This window comes from Lissotriton helveticus, chromosome 6 (genome assembly GCF_964261635.1).
Source record: "Lissotriton helveticus chromosome 6, aLisHel1.1, whole genome shotgun sequence".
In the NCBI taxonomy this organism is placed as follows: domain Eukaryota; kingdom Metazoa; phylum Chordata; class Amphibia; order Caudata; family Salamandridae; genus Lissotriton; species Lissotriton helveticus.
In genome coordinates, this window is record NC_136067.1 from 1,262,587,564 (window position 1) to 1,262,610,079 (window position 22,516).

At 45.1% G+C, this 22,516-nt stretch overlaps 1 pseudogene; it reads left to right on the forward strand.

Moving 5' to 3' along the window:
• The first annotated feature begins 1,296 nt into the window (after nucleotides 1-1,296).
• On the forward strand, nucleotides 1,297-21,600 carry LOC144761378 (uncharacterized; annotated as a pseudogene).
• Nucleotides 21,601-22,516: the final 916 nt, after the last annotated feature.

The following is a 22,516-nucleotide window of genomic DNA, read 5'->3' on the forward strand; positions in this document are numbered from 1 at the left end:
GAATCTTGAATTGTGATAGACATAGTATGTGACTGAGGTCGAAGGTGCCAGTGAAACAGATTGATGAGTTTGTTTGCTTTCTGCCTACACTACTTGTACTGCAATTCTTTTACAAGACTAATAATATATGATAGTGTCCCTTTAGTTTCAGATATAATTTTATGTTGCTTTTTAGGTCATCCGTGATGGGCTTTTAGTGCCACCCCGTGTTGACTACCTTTTAAAAGAGAGCTTGTTTTGCACCTTTTGCGTTATTAGAAAGCGTATTCCTAAGACAGAAGGGCCGAGTTGGTTTATGGGGCCCCCAAGTGGATAGACTTCATTGTCTTCAGTGGTGAGGGCTGTCCAGTTGTCAATTGCTGGCTTCAGGTTGTCGGGGGTGGTTGGTGAGCGTTCAGTGTGTTGGTTGTCTTCATCAAAGTTGTCGTAGATGCTCTTGTTTTTGTGGTGGAAAAAGGTGCTGAGTTTGTCGCAGAGGTCTTGTGAGGGAGGTATGTTGGTGGACTCGCTGGTGTGTTGGGCGAAGTCCTTGATGTTGAAGAGTTCTTTGCTGTTGTGTGCGTGAGTGGAGATTCGGTCTTCAATCGCTTTTTTTCTCATTTTTCTAATGAGTTGGTTGCGGCTCTGAAATTGTTGTGGGCTTCTGTGGATTTGGTGTTCTTCCAGGCCTTTTTCGAGGCGGCAGCAAGTGTGTCTGGACTCTCGAAGTTTGGTGGACAGGACATATAATGATTAAGCACACATGTCTGAACTTTATTTACATGACACCCTGCTCCAAAGGGTTGCCTGGGGGGACTTATATGAAATAAAAGGGGATTTTGAGGCTTGACAAGTAGCTTTAAATGCCAAGTCGAAGTGGCAGTAAACTGCACACACAGGCTCTACAATGGCAGACCTGAGACAGGTTTGAAATGCTACTTATGTTGGCGTAATCAGTGCTAAAAGTTCACTGGTTACGTTTCAAGTACAGGGCCTGGGTATAAGATATACCACTTTACAAGGGACGTATCAGTAATTCATGAAAAACGTAAATCTTGAAAACGCCGCTACTAGAGCATTGTAGGTTTGTCAGGTATAAATACCTTTTAGCGGCCTTCCATCAGCCACGAAGATACTGAACGGAGATGTTTGGCATCATAAAATAATACCAAGTGAGGAAGTCAAAGTATTGTCTGTGCGAGAAATATCCACAGCTCAATCTCCATATTTAAAGTGTATTTCAATCTGTACTCCACGGTATGTACATCTGTTGAATGTGCAAATAATTACTCAAGACTATTGGAAGCAGAAAAAATTATGCCAGTGAATAAAGGAGGACAACTTGTAAAAGGAAAGAAACGTGGGCCATACAAACAATGGTTATTAGAGGTAAGCACACTTTATAAAACATTACACCAAATCTGTTCAGATGACACTTCAATCTAAAAACAATTTACTCACTCAGAAGGCACTCTTCTATAATGACAATTTTTATTAAAAAGTCTGCTTTCGAAACCAGGCACTTTCAACTGAACATTTGTGTCAGATTGCCTAGAGGTTTGTGTTTTGAGATTAGGAGGATATCAAGTGTCCAATTTACAGAGACACTAAGATGCAGTTAATAGTACTTCAGGTGGCTCTACTTTCTTTTTGAGACAAGAGTGTGAAAAAGGCTTCCTTGCAAAGAGTATGATCTGCTCTGCATGAGTTTCGTTTTACCCTGCTGTTTTCTTTTTTGTGATAGTTTAGTTAGGCAAGCCCTTAATAGAAGGAACATGTAAGCAATTAAATGATTGTTAGCTACGTACTTAATATATTACTGTAATCGTCTTCAAATGCATGTTCTGCTGAGACAAAGCATTGCGTTTTGGAATGAAATGGTGCAGCAAGTTTAACGTGATCACAAAGTTATACTGTCCAGTTTTGAGAATACATTATTAACATAATAAGTTACCAAACCAGCTTCTCTGATTTGCATGAAGCCAAATCAATACCACCACACTCAACCATCTTGAGGTTATTGTACCAAAACACTATTTGTTCATTCTCATGTACCATCCTAATAGCCATGCATATGTAGTGAATGCACACAAGACACAAAATACCTTATGCTGTGGGTACAATAATTGCTCGAAAAGTGGGGTACTTTTAGAAGTCGCAAAAAGTCCTGTGCTACACATTACCAAGTGCAGAATTGAATTAATTGGCCCTTTTTCTGCATGAGAGTAGACAGAACATTTCAATAAAGAAGCAGATGACAACATTCTATAATATGCAGCACCGAAGAAAGTAAAATAAGGATTCTTGCAAACTTCGACCACACAAGATGACATTCTCCCCATAGGTACAGTATGAAATTATAAACTCCTTTGTATACCGCAATTTGATGTATGAAAGTATATAGTTTGAAAGCACATCACTTACAAAAATGAAGGTCCTCATCAACCCACATAGAGTTTCTGCCACAGAAAATGTTATTTATTACTGACACATAATACATTTACAATCTAATTAAACATATTTTGCTTAGTAAATGCACAACATACTTTCTTTTGTTATAGTTCTTCATACATCACCTTCTGCAGAGCAGTGTACATTACATTCAGACAACAGTACAGCATTACCAGGTTATACCCCACCAGTAGATGACACAGATGAAGATCCAATTGACGCTGTTTGGGATACGCTTTTTAGCAGCTTAAATGGTTAAATGGATGTTCAGCTTAAAGATGATTTAATTAATTACTCGGATTCTGGTTTTGAACAACTTATGGAGCAAGTTGGATATACCATTCAAAATGAGTACGAAGAAATTCAAATTTGTTCTGATCAAACTAATACCACATATGAATCATCACCTATTTTTGAGGGCTGCAACAAATGCTTAGGGGTGGTCATACTATAGCTTTGTTGCTTTATTATTCATTTTCGCTTGAGTGATGAGGCAGCTGCAGGGATGAGGAATTTGTATCGCCCGACGCCCGAGACATTAAGATTTATTACCAGGGCAAGAGTTTCAAATGTCTGTTTTGTCCTAAGGACAAGCAGACTTGATAATAGTTAAAGCAGGGACATAACTGCTACCACCATCAGCTAACAGCTAATCAAGAAATCAGAGCAGATGTTCCATAACGAAAATGACCAAGGAAATACTGGCTAGCGCCAGTATGTAGGAACTTGGGCATAAGGGACCATTTACATTCATACAGAATATTGAAAACAAGTACCTTGCCCCACATAGTCTTTGCAGTTGCCACGTTTATAATGGCTATGTGGCAGATAAGGAGAAAACTACTAAAAGACTGAACATTGACATTGATATGAATTGTAATGTTAACTCCTACCCTTATCCAGATTCTCTCAGGAAATGGATTTTTATGAAATGCATATAGTGTCTTTTTATTGTACGCGGATGTTTTTATCCTGATGTTTTTTTTATTATATCTTTTATGGTCTAAATAGGCCGAAATAAAGAATTTTTGGATTGGATTGGAAAATGATTAAAGGCCTACTATTTGGATGCGCTCGGCTGCTGTTATTTGTGAAACTGATATTGTTGAAATGCAAAGTCGAGCGACTTTTACAGCAGACTTTAAATCACACGTCATGGAGCAGGATCGGACTGCCAAATAAAAGAATGGAGAGCAGGGGAGGAGAGGGATGTAGGCCCTCTCAGTTGTGCCCCTCGGTTTCCTGCTCGATTACGTTAGCTTTGCTCCCCCTCCTGCATTTCCTCAGGCCTTGTGTCTTGCGCCCTTGTGCCCTCTGGGCCTTGTAGAATCATCAAAGTCTGGAAGTCTGGCATACCTCTGGGATTTTGCTCTCTGGGCCTCTTGGAATCCACACACGTCTGCTCATAATGGGGATTTCCGTTATCTTTTCCTTTCCCTGACCGTCACATCTGAGCTGACGTCAGAGGCAAATGCTATGCTTCCCATTACCCTATTGTGCTTCCTACTTGCCTGCGTTTTATATACAGTGAGCGTAATAAGCATAAAATCAGGGTTTTGTGCAAACGAATTGTTCGGCAGTACTTCTCACTTTAGCAGCATCTATGAACCAAAGGTATGCTAAAGAAAACATGAAATGACAGTGCATACTTTTGAAGGTTTGCCTGTAGACAGTTTTCCGATTGTACATTTTCCAATAATGCCATGTATTCAATACATTGAGAGGCTTTGTAGAGTTTCATTGCAGTCCTGAGCATACCTTTGAGGAGGCAGGACAGCAACAAATAGCTGATGTCAATATAGGCGCCTCCCAATCCTCACAGGAACATAAGGTGGAAAACTTTAGGTCTCAGTAAGAAAACCATTTAAATAATGTTTTAAAAATGGTGGTGTTGTGTTCTCAAGTAGTTACGTACACTTATGTAAATGCCAAGCTGTTTGTCATAACAAATAGGCTATAGCCTTTAGGCTTTAGCCAAGTGCAAGCAGTTTTGACAGGCAAGGGAATAGAGTCTCAGTAGAATAGAACATTTGACCAAGATCACACATTGTAGTTAAGTGGGCAGCATTAGAAATTTAGTTCCCTCGTTTGAACGCTAATCTGTCAACTAGGATACATCTTAAGAAACATGATTTATTCTGTGCAATCAGAGAGCAAACACCTGGGCATTCATTATATCTCAGACATACCCCAAATGGAGCACTGTAAAATGCCCAACATTGCGTTAATGCAGCACAGAAAACGGAGTTTCTTTAAAATGGCCCTGGAGAACTGGCTTCTGTTGTCCAGGGAGCATGATGGGTCTGAAATGTCCAACTCAGTCTCTTGCTTGTAGTGGATATATTAACGAGGCCTAGGTGTTTTTTCACATCACTGAGGCTTAAAAGTGCCTTGCTGTCAGGCTGTGAACACTTCTGTATGTATAACAGCCTGTCCTTTGACTTGGCTTCTCTTCCCAGTGCTTTTAATGTGCTCTAACACCTACACCTTGCACTGGGTTTGACCTTAAAAAATTACCACAGAAGACACAGGCTTTAATCCCCAGACAGACAGCACTGACGCTATTGTGCTTAAAAAATATTGCACACAAATTAGGTAAATACAAGCAGAAGGTCCTGTTATGAGAATGTAACTAGTACAGAGGTCTTCAAACTGGGGGCGCCAGGCTCAAGCTGATAAAAGTGCTTTGTTTCAAGTTGAAAAGATGAGTATCAGTAAGCTACTCTGTGATGGGCCATCCCTAACACTTTTTGTCATTTATAGGTTGGCTCCTAGTAGGTGTCAAAAGGAAAGGGACTCCATATATTCCTTAAACCTCCCCCTCCACCCACTGCTGATAATCACACTGTGAATACTTTTACACTTTATTAAGGCCTGGCTAACTAGAATGGAATGTTTGGCAATCGTGTATTTGACTGCTTTTTTAAAAAGGATAGTATATCTTAACTGCAATATTCAAATGTTAGACATATAGAAATATTTAAACATTGCAAATTTATTAGAATAATTATTAAAAACTCTACGGGCCTGTTTTATTTATTTTAAAGTTTGAAGACCATTGATAAAGGAAGAACCAACATTTCAATGCTCAGTACAGGAATCTAATAAGAGAGTAGCCAGAAAACAAAATGGATGCATTTACGTAGTGTTCTTTACAGAGGCTACCAGGTTTGGTAAAAAAAAAAAACAACGAAGGCACCAAAACTAGCCCGTGCCCTGCCTGACACCTACACTATATCTATCCACGTCTAACACACCTATCTTCGTATGCACAATAGCAATTTTTTGACCATCTCTATCCACATATGACTCTTTCCAGTCTCTTGCACTCAATCAACCCTAACCTTTCTCCCATCTCTAGTTCCTTGTGAAACCCTTTCACCATGCCTTCGGTACTGAAACTCCCAACTCTTCTCTTTCTTCCTATCTAAAGCCTACTGCTATTGTTTAGTTTCCTGATAAGCGCCCCTCTCTTCTCTAACTCTATGCTAACCACTCAACCATTCCCCACTCTTCTCCTGCCACCAGCCTAACCCCATGTAACCACAAAGCCATCAATGGCTTCCCAGGGACCCTTAAGCCATTTTTAGCAGGGAATCCCTGGGCCACTACTGGCTCTCTTTATGAATCTTACGCTACCACAGGCTCCCAGTGTAACTCCATCAAGACATCCCTGGCTTCCTGTGTAACCCTGATGGTGGAGTGTGGCTCAATGGTTAGAGCGGAAGACCCTGATGCAGAGTTCTGGCCTGGGGCCAGGGTTCAATTCCCGCCTCGGCGGGTCTTGGTCTCAATTTCCTCGGACCTGACAATTCTCGCCTCGGTGCCTATTCTAATCAGGGGCCCCACGCTGCAACTCTGGGCAATAGCTTGCTTAACCTCCACACCGGCCCCAAAAGCGCTAGGAAGCCTGGCTTCACCCTGGGGGTGCCCAGGAGTGGACACTTCACAGGGAAAGCCAGGAAGGGTTCCACAGCGGTATGAGTAATAGCGCCAGGAAACCGCTTGGTGGCAGTGCGCTCTAGAAATACCTTGACATTTACATTTTCCAACCCTCAGTCCCGATTGGCTTCCCGTGGCTCCTTTACTCATCTATAGATCTCCTCAAAACTGCCTCTCTTGATTAATTGTGATGTGAATGTCTTGAAGTGTCTTTGGTTTTGTCATACATTTAATGACATGAGTGTCACATGATTGTCAATCAGGGCGTGCCAGGATCCTATGATGTATTGGGAGAACCCAATCACTTGCATTTACCCTCTCTACTTTAGTGCGCAGGATCTACAACACAATCTGTGATCTCTTGTGTAGGAGAGTAGGGTCTGCTATCCTATGGTCACTCCAAATGTTTACTTTTTGCTTCACTGGTTTATGACTTAATGTGGCTGTGGGCCTGCTAATCGGACCCACAGCCTGCTGTTCCCTCTCTAAATTAATGCCAATGCACATTAGGTGCATTACGAAATTGGAACTGGTTCACCTTATTGGCCCCTGTAACAGTGTACCCAGGTACCCAGGGCATAGATGCTTCCAAGGCCTATCAGGGGCTGCAGCACGTATTGTGCCACCCCTGGCCTGGCCTGGCCTCCATATTTGACACAACTGGCTGATCACTCAGCTGGGGTAAGTCGGTGTAATCACCCCTTACTTAGGTGTAGTATGCCTATGCCTAACCTAAAATGGACACATATGTTCCTATCAGCCACTCCTATGGAAGGCCTCATCAATCCTGGAGGCAGAGTGCTTGGAAATATGTGAGATGGTGCTCTGGCATGAGCTGAGCCTGTCTGCAGCTTTCGGAACCATGTCCTTTAGCTGTTTCATGATACTGCCATACCATATACTCTTAAGTGCATTATGAACCTCGCGGTCAAATGCTATCTTTGGTTTGGCTTTATCAAAACATGTCGAGTAAGGTGTCATACGAATTGGAATACTACCCCCTCGCCAGTTCTGGCGACGGGGGTAGCATTCCACCCTTCTAGAGGGATACGACATGTACCTAACCTGAACCCCGGTTAAAGTTAAACAGAGCCTCAGCATCACAAAATGGATGCTGCCACCACAGACACAAGTCTGACCTCCTGCTGCTGGGAGTCCTTCCAGCGAGGGCAGCTGGGACAAAGGGTTTCCTGCCTTGGGAGGTGCTAGCACCACCCCAGACAGGATTTTGTGTATTGGGTAGGACAGGGCTGAATAGAATCAGACATGCCTGGGGCACACAAGGTGTCCCTGTGCATATGCCAGTTCAAACTGGTGCTGGGGCTCTCCAGCCCAAGTCTTGGCGCGAAGCTGGACAAAGGAAAGGGGGTGTAACCACCCCCCTTCCTGGTCCCACCCAGAGGAGGGACCTAGCAGGTAATCCGGCCCCTAGATTTGGAATAAGATTAGGAGCTGTGTCCCAAGACTTCAGATCATCCTGAACTCGACTTGAAACTAAGAAGAAGACTGGACTTCGACATTCTGCTGCACAGAAGACTGAAGAGAATCTCCCTTGTGGCCAAGGAGTGACCACCCTGTGAATACAGGCACCAACCAGCAACTCGACGTCTGCTTAGCCGCCGCCTCCCACCGGACCCCGAGCCCAGAGCCTGACGAGACCCAGACTCCCAGACATCTCAGAGCCCGATCCACAGTCCCTGGAAAGAAGAGACCCGTGGAGGCACCGAGAGACGTGGGACCGGACATCTTGGAAGACCCCCGAAGAGCTGACTGCGCAGCACCCGAGGCACCCTCGACGCTGTGCTTTGGAGTTTGAGAAGCCCCAACACCGAGCAGCATTTGCACCGAAGATCAGCCCCCCAGCATCTCCACGATCTGCGTGGGGCCCTTTTGCACTTTGCCACTCGACGCGCCATCCTGGCCACTTGCCACGTGGCTAGCGGCCATCTTGGCGACGAAAACTACGACTTGCACTGCTGGTCTGGTTGCTCCAGACTGGCCCTTGCTCCCCTGAAAAGGAGCACTCGCTCTGACCTTGCTGGTCCGAGTGTTAAGCTTTTTCCACTTCCTGCGTGGCTTGCATTAGCCAAGGCCTGTTTGCTCCAATCAAGTTGCCGACACCGCCATCAGCTAGAGCCTTCGTGGGACAGCTCGTGATCGACTCCTGGACGTCCTTGACCTCTTCGTGTCCACGTGGCTGCGGAGACAAGCTGCACCTCTTCACCTGTTTGCACCCGACATTGCCTGGTTCCGTCCTGGTTCCACGGTAGTCACTGGCTAGTGACTTTGAACATTGTCCCCTCTGCTTTCAGGTCTTCACCTCTTCAGACCCACCCTTGGATCCACCGGAACTCTCCTCGACGACCCGCCTGCAGCATCTTCAGCTCCAAGCACCATCGACCTGCGTGACGAAACCCGACACTACTTCGCACCTGTGCACCCGCTTCCTGTGGGTGAGGTAACTCAGCAACGCCGGTGTTCCCACACTGGTATACACCTCTAGTGCCTGTGTCTAAAGTTTTATCCTTGTAGGTCCATCAGAAGGTTCCTTAAACACTAACTTTGTAACTTTTACGCACCATTGACTTAACATTGGTGCATGTGTGCACTTTAAGCACTGCACCCGAGTCCCGCGGGCCTTTCCCGACTTCATCACTGCTAGTCCCGAACAGCTCCAGCGATTCCCCAGGCCCTAGGCCTCTTTCCTTTCCCCATAGTGGTTCTTATACCACTATTTTAGTATATGGTTTAGGTGGCCCCTAGGGCTCATCCATATTGTGCAACTTTTGTATATTTAAACTGTGTTTTGTTTTAACGCATTTGCTTCTGTGCTCATAAAGAGTATAGGGGATATTTGTAGAAATAAATCTATATATATATTTCAATATATATCTGTGTGGTGTCCTTTCATTTGGTATTCAAGGGGATTGTGTATGGTAAAACAGCTTGCTTCACATGCCTTTACAGAGTTTAGCCTAAGACTGCTTAGTCCATGCTACCCCTAGGATAGCTTGTCTATAAGGTTGACTTACAACCATCATCATAAGGGTTGCTTGGCATGGTACAAGGTGATCACTAGAACTAGTGAGCATCATATACCAGGCCAACTTTTCACATTGGTGAGCAGCGGATTGGGATTTGAGCTTGCTGTTGTTTTACCATTACAATCTTTGAGAGTATCATTTGAAAGATCATACAGGTACCTGATAGGTACACTAAAACAAGACTAGTATACTTAAGTTCTACTGAACTTAGTTGTTGTAGAGGATAGGGAGTAGCACACCCTGACTACAACTACTAGATAGGTTGGGTAGGCAAACACCAGTGTAGGTAGATTGCAACATATCCACCCATACTAGAGCAATGTCTGGAGCAGAGGGATCCACTGGACCTATCTCTGTTGAGAGTGACCCTCCAAGGGCACCATCCAAATTTGCTATCTTTACTTTTAAAGAACTGAGGCAGCTGCGTTCCTTAAGAGGAATCAAAACGGGTCCTACCCCTACAGCAGATCACCTCAGGGAGCTTTTAGACCAGTCTGAAGCTCTAAAGACCTCCAAACCAGGCCCCTCAGGGAATGGAGATGGAGGCTCTCCCACTGAAGATGACAACACTGACACCCCTGCCCCTGTCATCCAGGTAGATGAGGAAGACCAGGTCACTGGAGCTACTCAGCCTGAGGATGAGGAAGAAGAGGAAGAGGATGAGGACAGTTGGTCTGATGATGAGAGAAATAGTCAGGTGTTAGTCAGCAGGCTTAAGCAGGCTAACTTAAGCACATTTGGGACTGAAAGTGGGTCCAACCCATTCAGACTCCCAAGTGGACTTAACCAGGAGCAAAGGAGGAGAAGGAATCACTCAGGTGAGTCCAATGCCTCCCAAGCTTCTAGAGGTTCTCATGGACACTCCAAAAGGGAGTTGTCTAGCCCTCAGAGAAGGGAACATGAGGCCAAAATGAGAGAGGCTGAACTTAGGATCCAGAAGCAAGAATTAGAAGTTACTCTGGCCAAAGAGAAACTTGCTAGAGCAAGGCAGCCTAGAGAGAGTGGATTAGGATCCACTGGTGGCAGCACTATCCAAAAGGATAAAGACAGGTCCTATGACAATAGAAACCTGAGTAAGATTGTGCCCCCCTACAAGAGTGGGGATGACATCCACAAATGGATGACTGCACTTGAGAGAGTCTGCAGAGTACAGCAGATCCTTCAGGAGCAGTGGGCAGCAATCTTGTGGCTCTCCTTTGAAGGTAGAGGCCGAGACAGACTCCTCACAGTTAGTGATGGGGATTCTAGAAACTACCTGGTCCTGAAGAGTGCTCTGATTGATGGGTTAGGCTTAACCACTGAACAGTACAGGTTAATGTTCAGAGACACCCAGAAGACACAGACTCAGGACTGGTCTGAATTTGTTGAATGTGCCACTAAGGCTCTGGAGGGCTGGTTGCTGGGAAGTAAGGTTACAGACTATGAAGGATTGTACAATTTACTGATGAGAGAACAGATTTTAAATAACTGTCAGAACCAGCAGTTGCATCAACATTTGGTTGACTCAGATCTAACCTCTCCCCAAGAATTGGGAAAGAGGGCAGACAAATGGGTTAGAACCAGAGTTAAGCAAAAGAACCAGAACCAGGGTGGTGACCAAAAGAAAACAGACCAGAAGGGTGGGGAGCAGAAAGCTAAAGACCAGAAGTCTTCAACAGGGCCCCAAACTAATACTGAGGGTGGGTCCCAAACTTCCAAGAAGAAGAAGAAAGAAGGTCAAAGAAAACCCTGGTGTAGTACATGTAAAAACACCTCTCACTGGACCAGTGAGTGTAAAAAGGGTGGAGCCCCCAACACTGCAGCCCCTAAGGCACCTGCACCCAATAGTACAGTTAGCAGTGTTTATCCACAGACTAAGGGGGTAGTTGGTATCACCTTGGGAACTGAGGGAGATTCTGGCCTAGTCAGAACCCCTACACAGGCTGTCCTGATCTGTGATGTGGAGATTGATGTGTCCACTACTGTCAGTCCCAGTAACCTGGGCAAGTACAGGCAGACGCCTTTGATTAATGACAAAGTGGCTCAAGCATACAGGGACACATGTGCCGGTATCACCATGGTGACACCTAGCTTTGTGGACCCTGGACAATACCTGCCATGTGACAATTACCTGGTGACCAATGCCAGCAATGTCACTACTACACATTGTGTGGCACTTGTTAACTTTTCCTGGGGAGGGGTAACTGGCCTAAAAAGAGTTGTGGTTAGTGCTGATCTCCCAGTAGAATGTTTGTTGGGCAATGACTTGGAGAACTCTCTATGGTCAGAAGTTGAGTACAGGACTCATGCAGAGATGTTAGGGATATCATCACATGTCCTTGGTCACATGCCAAAAAGTGCCTCTCTGAACCTCAGGTCTTGGATCCTGGAACAATGTACCTTCCAAGAAGAAGAACAGGAGGGTAAAGGCTGTGCCTTCCCAACTGCCTACAAGTGAGGATCAGCCTTCACAGGAAGATGATCTTGAGACCCCTGAAGGAACTGTCCCTGAAGAGCTTGAACCTGATCAGGTTGAGTTTCTGGGGACAGGGGGACCTTCTAGGGCAGACTTGGGGCAGGCTCAGTTAACCTGTCCTTCCCTTGAACCCCTCAGACAAAAGGCTGCTGCTGAGGCTGCTGGGAATGCTCAAGGTACCCATAAAGTATATTGGGATGATGGGCTCCTTTATTCAGAGGGTAGAGACCCCAAGCCTGGTACAACCAGGAGGTTGGTCATACCTCTGCAATTTAGGGGCTTCCTTCTTACCTTGGCCCATGATATTCCCTTAGCAGGACACCTAGGCCAGAATAAAACTTGGGACAGACTTGTCTGTCATTTTCACTGGCCTCACATGTCTGAAGATACCAAGGAGTTTTGTCGCTCCTGTGTGACCTGCCAAGCCAGTGGCAAAGCAGGTGGTACTACAAAGGCCCCCCTGATTCCACTACCTGTGGTGGGGGTGCCCTTTGAAAGAGTGGGGATTGACATTGTAGGACCAAAGGATCCCCCTACAGCATCTGGGCACAGATTCATACTGGTGGTGGTGGACCATGCCACCAGGTACCCAGAGGCAATTCCACTTAGGACCACAACAGCTCCTGTTGTGGCCAGGGCCTTACTTGGAGTTTTCTCCAGAGTGGGGTTTCCTAAGGAGGTAGTATCTGATAGAGGTGCCAACTTCATGTCAGGATACTTAACAGCTATGTGGAAGGAATGTGGTGTCAACTACAAGTTCGCCACTCCCTATCTCCACAATGCAATGGGCTTGTTGAAAGGTCCAACAAGACCCTAAAGGGCATGATCAAAGGATTACCTGAAAAGCTCAGGCGAAGATGGGACATCCTTCTGCCCTGCCTTCTGTTTGCTTACAGAGAGGTCCCACAAAAGGGGGTTGGCTTCAGCCCCTTTGAATTGTTGTTTGGGCACCCTGTAAGAGGACCCCTGTGTTTGGTGAGGGAAGGATGGGAGTTACCTCTCAAAAAGCCCAAGCAAGACATAGTGGACTATGTACTTGGTCTGCGCTCCAGGATGGCTGAGTATATGGAGAAGGCATCCAAAAACCTTGAGGCTAGCCAAGAATTACAAAAAGCTTGGCATGACCAAAGGGCTGTCTTGACTGAGTACCAGCCTGGACAGAAAGTATGGGTGTTGGAGCCAGTGGCCCCAGCAGCACTCCAAGACAAATGGTCTGGACCCCATACTATCATTGAAAAGAAGGGAGAGGTTACCTACTTGGTGGACCTAGGAACTCCCAGGAGCCCCCACGGGGTGCTCCATGTTAACAGGCTGAAAGCATATGTTGACAGGGCAGACATGGGCTTGCTCATGGCTACAGATGAGGGGCAGGAGGAAGAGAGTGACCCTCTCCCAGACCTGCTGACTCAGAACCCTGAGGATGGTTCAGTTGATGGTGTGGCCTTAGATGGCAGCCTCACTGAACATCAGCAAAATGACTGTAGACAAGTTTTGCAGGCATATCGACATATGTTCTCCCTGACACCCAGTCAGACTAACTGGTGTACCCATGTGGTGGAACTGGTGATAGTCTCCCTGTAAAGAACAAAATTTACAGGCAACCTGACCATGTCAGAGATTGTATCAAGACTGAGGTGCAAAAGATGCTGGAATTAGGTGTCATTGAGCCTTCAGAGAGCCCCTGGGCTAGCCCAGTGGTTCTGGTCCCCAAACCTCACACCAAAGATGGGAAGAGAGAGATGAGGTTCTGTGTGGATTACAGAGGACTCAATGCTGTCACCAGGACAGATGCACACCCTATTCCAAGGGCAGATGGGCTCATAGACAAATTGGCTTCTGCCAAGTATTTGAGCACATTTGACTTGACAGCTGGCTACTGGCAAATCAGGTTAGCTGAGGAGTCTAAAGCCAAGACCGCATTTTCTACCCCAGGTGGGCATTATCAATTTGTGGTGATGCCCTTTGGTTTGAAAAATGCACCTGCCACCTTCCAATGGTTGGTGAATCAAGTCCTTACTGGGTTGGATGACTTTTGCGCAGCATATCTGGATGATATTGCTGTCTTTAGTTCCACCTGGGAGGATCACTTGGTCCACCTGAAGGAAGTGCTAGAGGCTCTGCAAAAGGCAGGCCTCACTATCAAGGCAACCAAGTGCCAGATAGGGCAGAGTAAAGTTGTATACTTGGGCCACCTTGTAGGTGGAGGCCAGGTGCAACCACTGGAGAGTAAGATCCAGACCATAAAGGACTGGTCCCCTCCAACTACCCAGACTCAGGTCAGAGCTTTCTTGGGCCTGACTGGGTACTACAGGAAGTTTGTTACGAACTATGGGTCCATTGTGACTCCTCTTAATGATCTGACATCCAAGAAGATGCCCAAAAAGGTTCAGTGGACAGTAAACTGTCAAAAGGCATTTGATGACCTGAAGAAGGCCATGTGCTCTGCACCTATCCTGAAGAGTCCTGACTACTCAAGAGAGTTCATTGTCCAAACAGATGCTTCTGAGTTGGGAGTGGGAGCTGTGCTTTCACAACTTAATGTAGATGGTCAAGACCAGCCCATTGCTTTTATTAGCAGAAGGCTGACCCCCAGAGAGAAACGTTGGTCAGACATTGAGAGGGAGGCCTTTGCTGTGGTGTGGGCCCAGAAGAAGTTGAGACCATACTTGTTTGGCACTCACTTCAAGATTCAGACCGACCATAAGCCCCTCTTATGGTTGAATCAGATGAAGGGTGAAAACCCCAAACTGCTCAGGTGGTCCATTTCCCTACAGGGGATGGACTTTACAGTGGAGCACCGACCAGGGACTGACCATGGTAATGCAGATGGTCTCTCCAGGTACTTCCACTTAGAACATGAAGACACAACTGGTCAAGGTTAGTCTAATGTCCCTGTGTTTGGGGGGGTTGTGTAGGAGAGTAGGGTCTGCTATCCTATGGTCACCCCAAATTTTAGCTTTTTGCTTCACTGGTTTATGACTTAATGTGGCTGTGGGCCTGCTAATCAGACCCACAGCCTGCTGTTCTCTCTCTAAATTAATGGCAATGCACATTAGGTGCATTACGAAATTGGAACTGGTTCACCTTATTGGCCCCTGTAACAGTGTACCCAGGTACCCAGGGCATAGGTGCTTCCAAGGCCTACCAGGGGCTGCAGCACGTATTGTGCCACCCCTGGCCTGGCCTCCATATTTGACACAACTGGCTGATCACTCAGCTGGGGTAAGTCGGTGTAATCACCCCTTACTTAGGTGTAGTATGCCTATGCCTAACCTAAAATGGACACATATGTTCCTATCAGCCACTCCTATGGAAGGCCTCATCAATCCTGGAGGCAGAGTGCTTGGAAATATGTGAGATGGTGCTCTGGCATGAGCTGAGCCTGTCTGCAGCTTTCGGAACCATGCCCTTTAGCTGTTTCATGATACTGCCATACCATATACTCTTAAGTGCATTATGAACCTCGCGGTTAAATGCTATCTTTGGTTTGGCTTTATCAAAACATGTCGAGTAAGGTGTCATACGAATTGGAATACTACCCCCTCGCCAGTTCTGGCAACGGGGGTAGCATTCCACCCTTCTAGAGGGATACGACATGTACCTAACCTGAACCCCGGTTAAAGTTAAACAGAGCCTCAGCATCACAAAATGGATGCTGCCACCACAGACACAAGTCTGACCTCCTGCTGCTGGGAGTCCTTCCAGCGAGGGCATCTGGGACAAAGGGTTTCCTGCCTTGGGAGGTGCTAGCACCACCCCAGACAGGATTTTGTGTATTGGGTAGGACAGGGCTGAATAGAATCAGACATGCCTGGGGCACACAAGGTGTCCCTGTGCATATGCCAGTTCAAACTGGTGCTGGGGCTCTCCAGCCCAAGTCTTGGCGCGAAGCTGGACAAAGGAAAGGGGGTGTAACCACCCCCCTTCCTGGTCCCACCCAGAGGAGGGACCTAGCAGGTAATCCGGCCCCTAGATTTGGAATAAGATTAGGAGCTGTGTCCCAAGACTTCAGATCATCCTGAACTCGACTTGAAACTAAGAAGAAGACTGGACTTCGACATTCTGCTGCACAGAAGACTGAAGAGAATCTCCCTTGTGGCCAAGGAGTGACCACCCTGTGAATACAGGCACCAACCAGCAACTCGACGTCTGCTTAGCCGCCGCCTCCCACCGGACCCCGAGCCCAGAGCCTGACGAGACCCAGACTCCCAGACATCTCAGAGCCCGATCCACAGTCCCTGGAAAGAAGAGACCCGTGGAGGCACCGAGAGACGTGGGACCGGACATCTTGGAAGACCCCCGAAGAGCTGACTGCGCAGCACCCGAGGCACCCTCGACGCTGTGCTTTGGAGTTTGAGAAGCCCCAACACCGAGCAGCATTTGCACCGAAGATCAGCCCCCCAGCATCTCCACGATCTGCGTGGGGCCCTTTTGCACTTTGCCACTCGACGCGCCATCCTGGCCACTTGCCACGTGGCTAGCGGCCATCTTGGCGACGAAAACTACGACTTGCACTGCTGGTCTGGTTGCTCCAGACTGGCCCTTGCTCCCCTGAAAAGGAGCACTCGCTCTGACCTTGCTGGTCCGAGTGTTAAGCTTTTTCCACTTCCTGCGTGGCTTGCATTAGCCAAGGCCTGTTTGCTCCAATCAAGTTGCCGACACCGCCATCAGCTAGAGCCTTCGTGGGACAGCTCGTGATCGACTCCTGGACGTCCTTGACCTCTTCGTGTCCACGTGGCTGCGGAGACAAGCTGCACCTCTTCACCTGGTTGCACCCGACATTGCCTGGTTCCGTCCTGGTTCCACGGTAGTCACTGGCTAGTGACTTTGAACATTGTCCCCTCTGATTTCAGGTCTTCACCTCTTCAGATCCACCCTTGGATCCACCGGAACTCTCCTCGACGACCCGCCTGCAGCATCTTCAGCTCCAAGCACCATCGACCTGCGTGACGAAACTCGACACTACTTCGCACCTGTGCACCCGCTTCCTGTGGGTGAGGTAACTCAGCAACGCCGGTGTTCCCACACTGGTATACACCTCTAGTGCCTGTGTCTAAAGTTTTATCCTTGTAGGTCCATCGGAAGGTTCCTTAAACACTAACTTTGTAACTTTTCCTCACCATTGACTTAACATTGGTGCATGCGTGCACTTTAAGCACTGCACCCGAGTCCCGCGGGCCTTTCCCGACTTCATCACTGCTAGTCCCGAACAGCTCCAGCGATTCCCCAGGCCCTAGGCCTCTTTCCTTTCCCCATAGTGGTTCTTATACCACTATTTTAGTATATGGTTTAGGTGGCCCCTAGGGCTCATCCATATTGTGCAACTTTTGTATATTTAAACTGTGTTTTGTTTTAAAGCATTTGCTTCTGTGCTCATAAAGAGTATAGGGGATATTTGTAGAAATAAATCTATATATATATTTTCAATATATATCTCTGTGGTGTCCTTTCATTTGGTATTCAAGGGGATTGTGTATGGTAAAACAGCTTGCTTCACATGCCTTTACAGAGTTTAGCCTAAGACTGCTTAGTCCATGCTACCCCTAGGATAGCTTGTCTATAAGGTTGACTTACAACCATCATCATAAGGGTTGCTTGGCATGGTACAAGGTGATCACTAGAACTAGTGAGCATCATATACCAGGCCAACTTCTCACATCTTGTACTTATTCTTTAGCTGCTGTCCTCAGGAAGATACTGCCACAGTTTGGAAAGCTGAGGATGTAGTCAGATTTTTGAATGTTGGAAACTGGTGAAGTCTCCTCATAGAAACATAAGGACTACTGTATGTGGCAAATACTGTTACCTCCAACCCAGATACTTTCCTGTGAGTAACCCAGTCTCGTGGCATGCAAAGCTCAATGTAAACCTGATTCACAAGCCCATGTATGGCTGGTGTTTCCTTTCCCAACCCCAAATCCAGGGCCACAACATGCCCCAGCATCCTCTCAATTAACCTCCACTCAACAGCTGAGGAATGTTTCTAGGACATAGGTTTGTTTAAGCTTTATTGCTTAGAGGTTTCTCTGACCGGCCACCTTCTTCATGCTTCTTCCTGGGCTCCTGCTTAAACCATATTATATATGATTCTAGAAATCCCAGACTCTGGGTCAATTTCTTATTAACCTGCAGGTAAGTCAAGTGGTGTTTGGGTCAGATCACCATGCAGACATGATCCCTGTTGGATTCCTTGGAAAGTAGATCAGGAAACAATTTCTATTGTTCTCAGTCTTATGTCTGGCGAGGTTACACTGGACCAGGAGAAAGTAATCTGTATTTTCGTACCGGGCAGACTACCCTCACTGGAGAATAAAGGTTGTGGTAAATGCAGACCACTCCTGCAAGGAGCTTACTAAAAATGAAATTGAGTAGTCCATGCACACTCATTTTCAGCTCTACCTAATGTGGAATTTTTGTGTTAAATTTGCTGCAGAAGTTTATTATGCCACTGCACTGTGGTAACTATTGCTGGCGAAACCTCACAACTGCAACCACAGCTGTTTTGAAAGCGCTGGCATTTCTTCCGATATGTTGTCCATAGTTATAACAGGATTTATTCAGCAGTTCATCACGAGCATACCAAAGCATTTTCATAGAGGAGATTCCTTGTAGTTTGTATAATGGGATATTAAAATCTTGCCAGGACTTACAAGAGAAGGGTTTTAACATCCTTGGCCCTGATATCAGCTACTTGCATGGGTTTAGTCATTTCAGACTTTCATTGTTGCACAACCTGTTATTGTGTACATTTTACTTAGCTAACACAGGTAAGGTAAATGGTTTTTGAATCTACTGAATCCTTCCAAGACTTTCAATCAGCTGGTTCCTATGGGAAGACTTGGAAATCCTTTTTGTGAATCTGTAATACCAATTGGGCTTTGTTGAAGACCCTACTGACTCCTCACCAAGTTTAATGGTACACTGCCTGTCTTTGGGACTGCTGATAAGACTGGCGTACCTTAGGCATAGACCTGAGCCTCCCTCCATGGCAGCTTGCTCAACCATGGGCCCAGGTCCAAGAGTTCGCTTTATTACCATTATGTGTTGCAATGTCACAGTCACCCAAATGAAAATCTTTCACATCAGGTGAGATGATCCTTTGATGTTAATTTGACTGAAATCTGCAGAACTGTCTCCTAAGAAGAAAGGCATTTTGACTCCTGTCCTTCACTGATAAATTAGAAAAACTATCCTTTGCTCTACTGAAGAAAACATAGCTCTGGTTGAGGCATACTGAAGAATGACATTTCTATCCATCTATGACTTAGGGCTGGATCCCAGATGTTTTGTAGAGATCAGCTGGATTCTACAATGTTTGTTACTGTATCTCATTTGCCAATACCTAGTGCAAAATGTATATTGCAATATAGTTTTTTCTCTAGTACATACACATCAAGTACATTTATAACAGATACTGTTTTATCCAATCAAAAGTTAAAAGTGTCACAGTGTAAAGTTAATAGTGCCATAGTCTCTTCTACAAATAATAGGCACTTTCTTTGGAAGCTCATCTAACTGAATTAATCAATAGGCTGGGCAAGTTGGTTTCTTTACAGGGCAAGTAGATTTCTGTAGTATGTTGTCCCTTGGACAAGTACATTTTAAAAAATATTCCACATCCCTGGGCTGGCTATATGCTGAATCTCATCTATTTGCTCTTGCCACGTGATAATAGAATGTTCAGAACTATGTATCACCTTCACAAATATATAAAAAAAAAGTGTAAAGGCCCCAAATATTACTTACTATTGTGCTACTTGCTATACACATGTTGATAAAACCACTCAGACCTGTCCCAACCAACACTGTGTGAAAAATTTGATTCAAAGTGACTCTGTGTCTTATTTCATTCAGCATAGCATAATTGCACAGCTACAGACTATGTTTAGGTGAAAACATTTTACGGAAAAGGTGAGAAAACATCGATTTGATCACTTTATGGAGAATGAGAAACAATCAATGAAAGATGTATGTGATGGGGAAATGTATTTGGATTTATTCAAGAGTGGATTCGTGAAAAACCCTAACAGCCTTTCATTTGCAATGAACACAGATGGTGTTCCTGTATTTAAAAGTCATAAAATATCAATGTGGCCAGTGTACTTAATGGTAAACGAGCTGCCTGCATCCGCAAAAAGGCCAATAATGTGGTCTTTCTTAAAACCATTATATAACGAACTTGCACAGCTGGAAAGTGGAGTGTCATTTAAAGATCACAACAATTGTAGTTTTACTTGTCACGCTACACTTCTGACAATCACATGTGATTTACCAGCTTGTTGTCTTGTTTCAAACAGCACCCAGTTTAATGGGAAGATTGGGTGCTGACATTGTCTACAAGAGGGTGAAGTCACTGTTTCAGGAAAAGGTCACTGTAGAGTATTTCCTCATAATGCGGAAAACCCAAAAAGCCCACCAAGGACACTCAATACTATTAAATCTGATGTAAATAGTGCAATAGCTAATATAGAGAGTGGACTTTCTGATTACAGTGTAAGAGGGATCAAAGGTCCCATGTGGTTCATGTTTTTGAAACATTTTTGTGTAACCAGAAGATTTGTTATTGATTACATGCATGGTGTATGTAGTGGCATTATGAAATTGTTGATGACCATTGTTCACTAAAGAATATAAGCATCATTCATACTCTTTTTATGAAAAAGTCAAAGTAGTTAATGTCTATTTGAAACAGATAAAACCCACACTGGATGTTAGTAGAGTTCCAAGGTCTGTTGATGAACTACCATATTGGAAGGCCTCAGAGTTTCGAAACTTTCTTTTATTTTATGGAATGCCTATGTTAAAACATGTTTTAGATAGATCACGCTATTTACACTTTTGTGTACTTATGAAAGCAATTCATAAGCTATTAAGTGATGACATTAGCCAGGAAGATTTAAATATAGCAGAACAGTGTTTACTTTTGTTTGTGCAACTGTTTAATTATTTATATGAAAAAAGATTTTTGACAATGTTCATCCATTGGTCCACTTACTAGACAGTGTAAGAGCAGCAGGGCCTCTGTTTTACTGCTAATGGTTTTGTTTTTGAAGATCTTAATAGTTTCCTTTTACAACATGTGCATGGAACAGTAGGTGTAGAAACACAAATTCTGGATGCAGTAAATATGATACAAGTAATACCTGTGTTAATGGAAAATCATTTGCCTCCTAATAGTGTTGAGGCAGAATTTTACCAGAGTATGACGTGTCCATATAAGAGAAACAGACAACGATACTTACAAATAGAAAATTGCATTTACAGCGTTGGTTCTACCTACCCTTACAGCTTAACAGAGAATGAATATATAGCAGTGACTCAGATCACTCACATTTTATGCTTATAACAAAATATTTTTTAGAACAAAGCAATATTCTTGTTTACAGCTCAAATTACACTCGTATTCAGAGGAGAGACCAAAGTGTAATAAAATATGAAACAGAATCTGGAGTGTTTGCCTATGGCAGGGTCACTAGATTCATTCAGTGTAAGCAGGCAGACATGTATGTTAACCTAGCACTCATCGCTCCACTTAAGTGTGAATCCTATGACATCAGGGAACCAGTTAATCTGGTAGTCGTAGATAACAACATCAAAGCTATCAGGATATCAATGATTAAATATTTTTCTGGAAAACTGAAACCAAAGTGGTGGACGTGCTCTTTAAATAGACAAGTAATTCCTGGTAAAATCACCAGAAGCAAAAACATTTTATTGAAAACACAATAGTACCTTTGAAGTAATCAGATACTTATTTTAAAATCATCCCAAAGTCATCAGGAATAATGACACCTTCTGATGTCATCAGATACTTATTTTTAAGTCATCCTTAAATCATCAGATACTCATTTTCAACTCATCCTTAAATCATCACGAATAATGACACCTACTAAAGTCATCAGATGCTCATTTTCAAGTCATCCTCAAATCATGAGTGTTGTAACTTTACACACGGTGGACTTTCCCCTCACCCACCCCCTCCCTTCTTGGTACGGTCCGTGCTGCCTCTTCGAGTCAGCGTTAGAATGTTGGTGTTGAGTCTAAGCCGCCAAGCTGGGCGCACCTGTTTACTTAATGACTAAATAAATTGTTCCTGGAACCCTTATGTACAGTGATTTATTACTACATTTTGGCGACGAGGACGGGGAGCTGAGCCAGGGTCAGCGTGGTGTCTTCCCCCTGGAGCAACTTGATGCTTGAGCGGAGAAAAGTGTTGAAACTGATGACTCACCCAGTTGATGAAAGAAGATCACAGGAACAGCGGTGAATTAAGCTGTACTCATCGAGGTGTTCCCCTCGGGACGTGAGGTGCTCGCATCCGGAACGCAAAAGGAAGTCGGTGTGTGGCCTCGGTGAAGGGGAGCTTGTGCCGTGTGGAGGAGATGAATCTTGTCTCTCCGTTTGAAGTCTGACTGGCGTCGGTGGATCTTTTAATTGGAATCCCTTTGGAGTGCTCTTCCGTGTTGTTGGCAACAGATGAGGTGAAGCGGCAGCAAGTAGTGCCGGCGGAGTGGAGCATAGTGAGACCGTGGGAGAGCTGCCCTAAGAGCTGTGGCCGGATCCGTTACAACAGAGAGAGAAGACGCCGAGGGTGAGCGCGAGAGGAGGAACGGCTGTTGTGGCGTTTGTGGGGAGGAGCTGAGCC